General features: G+C 34.5%; 1 protein-coding gene across 3 annotated transcripts in view; it reads right to left on the reverse strand.

Annotated features, from left to right (window-relative positions):
• The window catches only part of LOC143031192 (uncharacterized), a 52,997-nt gene that overhangs the window by 41,425 nt on the left and 943 nt on the right, over window positions 1–10,629 (reverse strand). The window contains exon 1 of one of the 3 annotated variants that reach the window (XM_076194730.1): window positions 9,352–9,574. The gene's annotated coding sequence lies outside the window, so the exon portion shown is untranslated. Of the gene's footprint in view, window positions 1–9,351; window positions 9,592–9,804 lie in introns of those variants that run through there. The other 2 variants (XM_076194727.1, XM_076194726.1) reach the window with 2 other exon arrangements.

The following is a 10,629-nucleotide window of genomic DNA, read 5'->3' on the forward strand; positions in this document are numbered from 1 at the left end:
TACAGAATGGGCATCAATTCACTAGATTCAGTACAGAGAAGAATGACCAAAATGATACATGGAGTCGGAAATTTGCCTTACGAAGAGAGGCTTAGGCACCTTAACTTACACTCTCTGGAAAGGCGCAGAGTGCAGGGTGATCTAATAGAGGTGTTCACGTGGATCAAAGGCTTTAACACGGGTAATGCAGGCAAAGTCATCATATTAAAACAACAGGGCAGGACTCGCAGTTATGGATTTAAACTGGACAAATTTAGATTTAAGAAGGAAATAGGCAAGAATTGGTTTACTAATAGGGTGGTCGATGAATGGAATAGACTTGGTAACAATGTAGTGAGTACTGAAACTATCAGTTGTTTTAAGAAATGGTTAGACAACTTTATGGATGGGGATGACAGGTGGTGATGGATATGGAGCTGCCTAGTGTATGCCTTATGGTCTCTTGCAGTCTCCTTCATTCTTATGTTCTTATGATGGGTCATCTCTGTATTCTGTCCACTGCCTTGCCCTGGGTCAGAAGGAATGCAGCAAGACAGAGTACAGCTAGAGTAATGCTATTTCCTTTAATTGGCAACCCCCCACCTCTCCATCCCCTCATGGGGAAAAAGTGAAAATAGGGACAAATCCCTTCAGGCTGTGTCAAAATATCATTCACACATGTATATATATATATATATATATATATATATATATAATATATATATATACATATATCAAGGACTACTATAACACAGGACGTGCGCACCCAGATCCCTGGGTCCGCTAGCGGAGGCCATTGCTTTCTTTGTAACTTAACATTTTATATTGGACAAATATATCAAAACTAGAAACCTAACATTGTATATAGGACAAATATATCAACTATTGATTTATTCAATGCAGTTTAAGTTAATATAAACTTTAATAGTGTAATAAGAAACTATTTTTAAGGCACTCTTACGCTTTGAAATGCCAATTTTAGCCAGACTTAACTGGTATTATTGTATGAGGTTAGTGGACACCAGGGTTGGCAATTTTTTTTTTTTTTTTTTATCTTTTTAAAAAATATAAAAAATTGATTTTTTTTCATATCTAAATCAGATTTATTTGTTTTAAATTTATTTCTTTATAGATTTTAAATATTGTGGAATTGCTATCTGATATGCGATCTGATTGCTAAAGGACATTTTTAGAATATCAATATAAGGAGCAATGTTATATAGACTTGCCACAAGTATACAAAGAATGATAGAAGCCTACATGTAATATATATATTACTGTGCAGCCCACAACAAGTTTCAAAAAAGATTCTTGTTGAAACTTGTTCTAGGTAAGCAGCTTCTCACTAAGTCAGTTGCTGCTTTAGAATCAACCAGGAAGGATGTCTTCTGGACCTGGCAGAGTGGTTCCTTCAGGCAGAAAAAATGATCATGTCTGGAATTATTTTGAAAAACTACCAACAACTTCTGGCAAAGGATACCTAGCTAAATGCAAAGACTGCAGCCAGGAACTACAGGGCATTCTGTCAAGATTAAAATCTTACAGAAATAAATGCCATGGTCAGCCACAGCATACAGAAGAAATTGATGACCCAGGTAAATAATTTTACTTATATTGTGTGCATTTCTCCCTTTCTGTACACAACTATATAAATTTGGTGAACAATGGAGAGCATGTGTAATAAAAATGTGAAGGACTAAAGAGATGATACTTTAACTTTGGGGCTTTGATGATTGTTATTTATTTCATTCAACATTGTGTAATATATTTCATAGGTTCCATTGGAATTCAGCCCACATGGGATTCAGCCCAAAGGGATTTAGCCTAACCTAACCCAACTACCCCATTATTTTTAGTGAATTTAAAAGTGGACTGAATACTGTGTGGGCTGAATTCCAAGCCCATCTATTTCATAGCCTGTTAATCATTTCCAAATAATTTAGTGGCTTGTGTGAATATGATCATTATCTAAAAAAATAACTACTGTACTCAAAAGTAGCCTAAATCACACTGTACTCATTCACTTATTTATTTATCTATAAATTATGTAATATGCTAAAATTTTCTGTTTCCATTTCAGGATCTGTATCAACAGCTTCAATCCCTTCATCATCGGCTCCACTTGAATTATCTGCAAACCTGACTCCACCATTAAAAAGGTCACTATCAGACTCCTCCACAGGCGCCACTTCTGCTAAATCATTTTCATCTAAACGAAAGTCATCAACATCTCTGGACATATTTATCATAAAAATTTCAGCCTCTTTAAAGGAAAATCTCGACAAAGAAGTTGCAAGAATTATATTTGCTACAAATTCACCATTTCGTCTTGTTCAGCATCCTCAGTTTCTCAAGACGGTTCAGAATCTGAGGCCAGGTTATATTCTCCATCCAGAAAAGATATTGCTGATAAGTACTTGGATCTTGTGTATGAAAAGGAATATGAAAAGTGTGCAGATGACCTGAATAATGAAACTGTATGTCTTTCAATTGATGGGTGGTCTAACATCCATAATGAGCCCATAATATGTGTCACTCTAACAACATCCCTGGTCAGATTTATTTAGTTGACACAATAGACAGCAAATGTCACCAAGATGAGAAAACTCTTGGAGGAATCGAGTGAACCTGAGCACAACGTCCTCATATACCGCTTATGCCGTTCCTTTTATACTTGTGGCAAGTCTATATAACATTGCTCCTTATATTAATATGCTAAAAATGTCCTTTAGCAATCAGATCGCATATCAGATAGCAATCCCACAATATTTAAAATCTATAAAAAAAAATCTATTTAAATAGAATAAATCTGATTTAGATAAGAAAAAAAAATCTATTTTCTATCTTGAAAAAAAAAAAAAAAAAAAAAAATTGCCAACCCTGGAATCCACTAACCTCATACAATAATACCTGCTAAGTACGGCTAAAATTGGCATTTCAGAGCATTACAGTCCCTTAAAATAGTTTCTTATTTCACTATAAAAATCTATATTAACTTATACTGCATTGAATAAGTCAATAGTTGATATATTTGTCTTATATACAATGTTAGGTTTCTAGTTTTGATATATTTGTCCAATATAAAATGTTAGGTTACAAAGAAAGCAATGGCCTCCACTAGCAGACCCAGGGATCTGGGTGCACACGTCATGTGTAATAGTAGTCCTTGATATATATATATATACCGGTATATATGTATATACATATATATATTTATATATATATATATATATATATATATATATATATATTATATGTCACCAAGCGAAGGGTTTTCTTCGTCATTTCATCAGACCTTTAACTATTGTAAGTAACGGTCCCCATCAGCCCATGTATAGTGTTTATTTTATGTGAATTTGCGCATTTATTGATATTTGCTTCTATATTTGTATAATTGGTTAGATTTACATGTTGTTTTCTATATTTCTGTACGTCATTATTATCTATGTTACAGAATTTCCTGAAGATGTCTCTTTGTTAGACAAAACGTTGAAATAAATGAATCATTTTGGCAACTTGGTATATGCCCACCCTCTAAATGGCAGAATATTGGTTAGAAAACTGGAGAATACTCACAAGAAGATCAACAACCTCACTAACGCTGTCGATTTTAACAATGCATGCATATATATATATATATATATATATATATATATATATATATATATATATATATATATATATGTGTGTGTGTGTGTGTGTGTGTATTTACCTAGTTGTATTTTACGGGAAGGGGAGCTATGCTCGTGGGGTCCCGTCTTCATATCTCATTTTATCTAAACTATTTTTAAATTCATGTATTGTTTTTGCACACACCACTTTCTCATCTAACTTGTTCCAACTGTCTATTAGTTGTGTATTTACCTAGTTGTATTTACCTAGTTGTATTTTACGGGAAGGGGAGCTATGCTCGTGAGGTCCCGTCTTCATATCTCATTTTATCTAAACTATTTTTAAATTCATGTATTGTTTTTGCACACACCACTTTCTCATCTAACTTGTTCCAACTGTCTATTGCTCTGTGAGGAAAGCTGTTCTTTTTGAGATCTCTTCTATAGCTGTCTTTTTTTATTTTCTTTCCGTGTCCTCTTGTATTTCTGTCATCCCATTTTATCAGATTCTCTCTATCAGTAATTTCTATGCCTTTCATGATTCTGTAAATAGCTATCAAATCTCCTCTCTCTCTTCTTTGCTCTAGTGTCTGTAGTTTAAGTTTTTGTAGTCTCTCTTCATATGATAGTTTTGAGAGTGTTGGTGCCAGTTTTGTAATTGCTCTTTGTATTCTTTCAAGTTTTTTTATACATTTTTTTGTACTTGGTGACCATATCGTTGCTGCATATTCCAATCTTGGTCTTATCAGGGTGATTAGGATTTTCCTCACCATTTCTTCATCCAGGTATGTAAATGCCACTTTGATTGTTCTTATTAAATTATAAGTTTCTCCAAAAATCTTATTTATATGTTTCTCAGGTGACATATTATTCATAACAATGACTCCCAGGTCCCTCTTATTCTGTTTTTGCTTTTTCCAAATTCCATTATACTACACTTTTTTGTATTGAACTCCATCTCCCACTTCCTACTCCATTCTTGTACTTTATTTAGATCTCTCTGTAGTGATTCACAATCTTCTTCAGTTTTCACTCTTTTCAGTAATTTTGCATCATCTGCAAAGAAGCTCATATAGCTTTCAATTCCTTCATCCATATCATTAATATATATAGCAAACATTATTGGGGCCAGAACTGTTCCCTGCGGGACACCGCTTATTACTTCATTCCATTTTGAGTGCTGATCTCTTATATCACTACTCGCTTTCTTTCTTGCAAAAAGTCTTCCATCCAATTTAGCAATTTACCTTGTATTCCTCCTTCATATTCTAATTTCTTAAGCAACTTCTTATGTGGTACTTTGTCAAAAGCTTTTTTTAGGTCTAGAAATGCACAATCAGCCCATCCATCTCTTTCTTGTATTATATCTATTAGCCTTGAATAGAAACATATTAAATTGGTGACGCATGATCGTCCTTGTCTGAATCCAAATTGCCTTGGATTTAGTACGTTGTTTTTTTCCAAGTATTTTACCCATCTACTTTTGATAATTCTTTCACATATTTTTGCTATTGTACTTGTTAGAGAGACTGGTCTATAGTTGGTAGGTTCTTCTTTATTTCCTCCTTTATATATAGGTACTATATTTGCTTTTTTCCAATCTTCTGGAACTTTTCCTTCTTTTAAGGAACTGCTTATTATGCTATGTATTTTGTCTGCCAGTTCATTCCTACATTCTTTCAGAATCCAGTTTGCTATTTCATCTGGCCCATGCGATTTTCTGACATCAAAATTACCCAAGTGTGTCAATATTTCATTCTTCGTTACTTCTATTTCTTCCATAGGGGGGACTTTTTCCTTCCACTCAATCTCTTCAGGTTGTATATTTTCCCTTGTAAACACTGATTTAAAATGTTTGTTCATAATTTCTGCCATTTCCATTTCCTCAGTGTATTCAACTCCCTCCTGTCTTAATTTCTCCAAGTCTTGTTTGTTTTTCAGTTTATTGTTTACAAATCTGTAGAATAGTTTTGGTTGATCTTTACACTTTTCTATAACATCTTTTTCATATTTTCTTTTTTCCTCTCTGCACTTTTGTACATATTCATTTCTATAACCAGTATATATTTTCCATTTTTCAGGTCTTCTGTCTTTTTTCCATCCGGTCCAGGCTTTGTCTCTTTTGTCTTTTAACTCCCTACAACTTTTGTTGTACCAGCATTTTACATATTCTTTTTCTTGTTTTTGTCTTGGGACATACTTTTCCACTCCTTTTTTGTAAATTTTTGTCAAAATATTCCATTTCTCTTCCACTGATGTTTCTTCTTTGTATATTTCTTCCCAGTTTTCTTGTTGGAAGAATTCTCTTATTTTATCAAAGTTTGTTTTTTCATACATCATTCTTCCTTTTCTATATTGTTCATTTCTTTTCATATATTTTTCTTCATTAAGTTCCAGTTCAATCAATATGTGGTCACTTTTACCTATTGGTGTTTTATATTCAATCTTGTCCACTATTCTAGGTTCAGATGTAATTATTAAGTCTAGCCTCGATGGTTCTTCTTCATTTCTATACCTAGTGTTCTCTTGTATCCATTGTGTCATTGAATGGTCAGTAATCATCTCAAGTAGAGCATTTCCCCATGAGTCATCACCACTCTTTACTGTCATTTCTTCCCAGCAGATTTCTTTGCAATTAAAGTCGCCCATCATAACTATTCTTCCTCCGTCTTCCATTATTTTAGTTAATGCTATCTTTGTGTCCTCTAACATACTTTTATGTTCATTCTCCTCCCATGAGGCTGTTTTCGGAGGCACATAATTGATCACAAATTTTCTTCTCTTCTTATCTCGGTCTTCCACTTCTATCATAATCATCTCTACTGTATTCTTTCCATATATGACACCTTTCACGTTTATATCCTTCTTTGTCAGGAACATAACTCCACCCCCTTGTTTTTTCTCTCTGTTTCTAATCCAATAATTGTATGTATCATGTCCTACACTGTTGGGTGGTAGTGGGCCTTTTAATTTTGTTTCTACAATTCCCATTATGTCCGGTTCTTTTTCTTTCAAATAATCATTCAGTTCATTCAATCCTGTTATCAATCCATCTATATTTGTGTAAGACACTCTTAGTTTTCTGCCACTTCCATTGTGTTCTCTGTTTCCCTTATGTTTTTCTTTAGTATGTCGAACTGCTTTATTTTCATGTTCACTACTCTCCAATAGAATCTCTCTTTCTCTGACTCCGTTCTTTCCTCGTTTTTTGCCTTAGCTTCAATTCTTTTCTGCTTTTCTGCCTCTCTTTCCTCCTTATTCATTTCTCTTTTTATCCATACCTTTTTATATTGATCATTTGTTGCTAGTTTCCCTGTCTTGGATAGAATTTTCTCTGCCGTTGTTTGTGACCTGAATTTAATCTTAATTGGTCTGGTCTTATCTGTACTATATTTTCCGAGTCTGAATTTTTCCTCAATTTCCTTTATAATTTCTGGTTCATCTTCCTGGACTAATTTTAATAAACTGCTTACCCTTTCATTTTCCTCCTTGATTCTTGCGGTTCTATCTGGGTTATGTTTCTCTTCCATTCCTAATATAATTATACATTTCTTTTTGTCAGCTAATTCTCTTACTATATTCTCCTTCTGTCTCATCACTTTAATAACTGAGTCTTCATTATGTTCTTTCAATTGCTGTTTGACTATGTCAGTGAATGAAACCTTATTCCCTTCTTGAGTTATTCTCCAATTTTTAGCTTCTGTAGCTATTTTCTCACTGTTTTCATTACTATTCTTCTTCAATTTCTCATTCTCCTCCTTTACATTTCCTAACTGTCTTTTTAGGTCCTCTACTTCTTCAGTTAAGTTTCTGTTAGCCTTCTCTAGTTGTTCCAATCTTTCAATTCTTTGGAGAATGGAGCCTACATTACCTAACTTACGTTCCAAGTCCTCGATCACCTTATCAACTCTCTCCTCTAGTCTTATCAGTCTGGGGTTGTGTCCCCCCACCCTCTTTAAATCCCTGGAACATATTCTCGTCACTTTCTACTGTATTGCTCCTCTCTATACTTCTAATCTTTACATTTTTATTTGCCATTTCGTCCTTCCATTTCCCCAGTAAGCCCTCCCCCTCTCCTCTTTCCTTACTTTCCCACTACCTCACGAGCAATTTCCCCCCCCCTGCAAATACAAAAAGCACTTCTCTTTGCGTTGGGATCCCACTTTTCTTCAGAGCGAAGTGTGTGTGTGTGTGTGTGTGTATGTATTTACCTAGTTGTACCTAGTTATATTATACAGGAAGGGAGCTATGCTTGTGGTGACCCATCTTTGTACCTCTCAGCATCAAGTTTTTTCTTAAAATCCTGTATAGTGCTTGCACACACTGTTTCGTTGCCTAATTTGTTCCATGTGTGTGTGTATATAAATATATATTTATTTCAAATATAATATGTGTACATATATATATATATATATATATATATATATATATATATATATATATATATATATATATGTATATTCATGCACATATGTTCTCTATACATTCTTATACTTGCAAGTTTTCTTTTGTGTTTGAATGTTTTTACAATGTGTTTAAAGTGTAGGACAGAAATTTTAAGGCTTAGACTACAAAAATGTATATTTTTGGGCATTCTCTCTTTATGGCAGATTGTTACTCATTGTGGCCAATCTTAGACTGTTAACCCCACAATTAATGGGGAATGACTGCAAATAATGGAATATGCTTGGTTTAAAACAATTAATTTGAGCTTTCCAGAATATTCACCTGATTATTATAAACTTCCGTAAAATCTGGCTTCTGCAAAATAGGGACTCGTTCAATTAGGATTCTACTGTAGTACAATTGTGGGCAAATCGGGAGACTAGATATAATTTTAAGGAAAGTTTTAATGGACACACCTAGTCGACATCAACTGGGGAGGACACAAGAGGACATAAATCAGAGACCTGACCTACCCAAGCAGGAAGCGATCTGGACATATACAGGTCATAAAACCTGCTTGCAGTATCTATATAATTTTACATATGGGAAGGTATAACCTCTCACACTATAATTCAGTGAATTGTAAATGATATAGCATAGATTTGCACAGTGAATATCAAAAAAGTTTTTACTCACTAGAATATCATAATCAGTGCACAGTGAATTCAGAATGAACTTCATAAATTCTTGATTTTCATACCAACAGAGGGAAGATGAACCCCATCCTCCAATAACAATGTAATGAAAGCATACAGGAGGATACAAATGTTGATTATAAAGATCTTCTACGTCTTTTTTTTTTTCTTTTTACATCATTACCAACATTAATACTAATTTGCAATACTTATATGTATAGGATTCAAAATACTTAATGACAAGAACTAGCTAATAACAGAGGTAAGAATTGCAGCTGTGAGACCTGATCAGAACTTACCTAACCTACACCCTTGGTAAACATACAGATGTTTACCCATTTATCTGCCTATTCATCTATCTATCTATCTATCTATCTATCTATCTATATATATATATATATATATATATATATATATATATGTTATATACTAGGGTCACTATTAAATTGCGGTACTTATATATGGAGTTCGGAATACAATGGTATGAGCTTGCCGATAACATGAGTAGTTGCAGCAGTGAAAATGTTACACATCATGACAAATACCACACACCCATTGCTCAGAAAGCCAAACACAACAATGCGAAACGGGAACTGAATTGTAGCAAGTGCCAAATGCGAACAGACAACTCAAGCATTCAGTTAGCTTCAGTTACCTTACCGCTATATGATTGCACTTACGAATTCAAGAAGAGAGCACACTCGTTTGCCCTGTACAAAGCACAGCCATGAAAACAAGCTCTACAAAGAGCTGAAGGAGTGTAATATCCAGGCTTGTCGGTCTATGGCGTCAAATGTAAGCACACATGATACAAAGGCGCAGCGTTGCCAGAATTCCACACCCTATTTTTCCACACGTTTTCTTTGATCGAAAACTGAACAGTGACTAAGCTATTCCATGTTTGTGATTGACGGAATTTCTATCGGCATAACGGACACACACAACAATGTGGATTAGGAGTGTTGCCACCAACAGAGTTCTCTAAACATTAGATGAGAAAGAAAGCACATATAAATAATACTATTGAAGCATATACCATTATGAACCGATGAATATTAGAATACCGCTAATTCTTTCCCTAATAAGGTAAATGATAATAACGTAACATAATTATTTTACTGAACAAAACTCACCTAATATTTCCTCCTTTTAAAGGGTCTTAAAGAGTTGTCTGACCCATCAGTGTCATAGTCACCGTCGTTTTCAAATTCTGGCACTTGTGATTGTGAAGAGGGATCCGAGTCTGAGGAGGTATAGTATATGGATTCTCTACGGTATTTTCTTGATCAGTATCACTATCACTGAGGAAATCTCTGTCAGGGTTTTCCCCAGTACTACTGAGATTTTCTACTGTATGGATCGGAAACTTGTCGTTTGGCTCATAAAAACGTAGCACACTTTGGTCGTCGCTACTAGTATTTTCTGGGCCATTCTCTTGATTTTTTGTATTTAGGGAATCCTCTGTATGGAAAAGCTCTTCAGTTGGTCCATCATTGTTTATTTCATTTTGGTCGTCATTACTAGTATTTTCTGATTCATTCTGCTGATTTTCTGTATTTAGGTTATCCTCTGTATGGAAAAGCTCTTCACTTGGTCCATCATTATTTACCTCATTTTCACATACCTTAAGTTGCGACACCTGTAGAAGAAGCAATGTGTTTCTCTCTCCGTTTCAGCTGAATAACTGGACCTCACAAACCTACACCTTGACCATGTTATCTCCCTCTGCTAAGCACCCTTCTCTTGTATCATTGCAATTTTGCGACTGTTAGTGTATATAGGTATTTAATGGAAAACTTGGTTATCAGCAATCCATTTTACGTATAACATTAACTAAACATAACTTTGCACACAATAAGCTAGAGGCCCCAAAGCAGATATAGAAAATGTGGAAATATTTTTCCACACTGTGTAGAAATCCGTCCACGTTATCCACGCCAGTTGCCAACACTCGCTAG

This window comes from Oratosquilla oratoria, chromosome 12 (genome assembly GCF_046742065.1).
Source record: "Oratosquilla oratoria isolate Oo_2021 chromosome 12, ASM4674206v1, whole genome shotgun sequence".
NCBI classification, from domain to species: Eukaryota; Metazoa; Arthropoda; class Malacostraca; order Stomatopoda; family Squillidae; genus Oratosquilla; species Oratosquilla oratoria.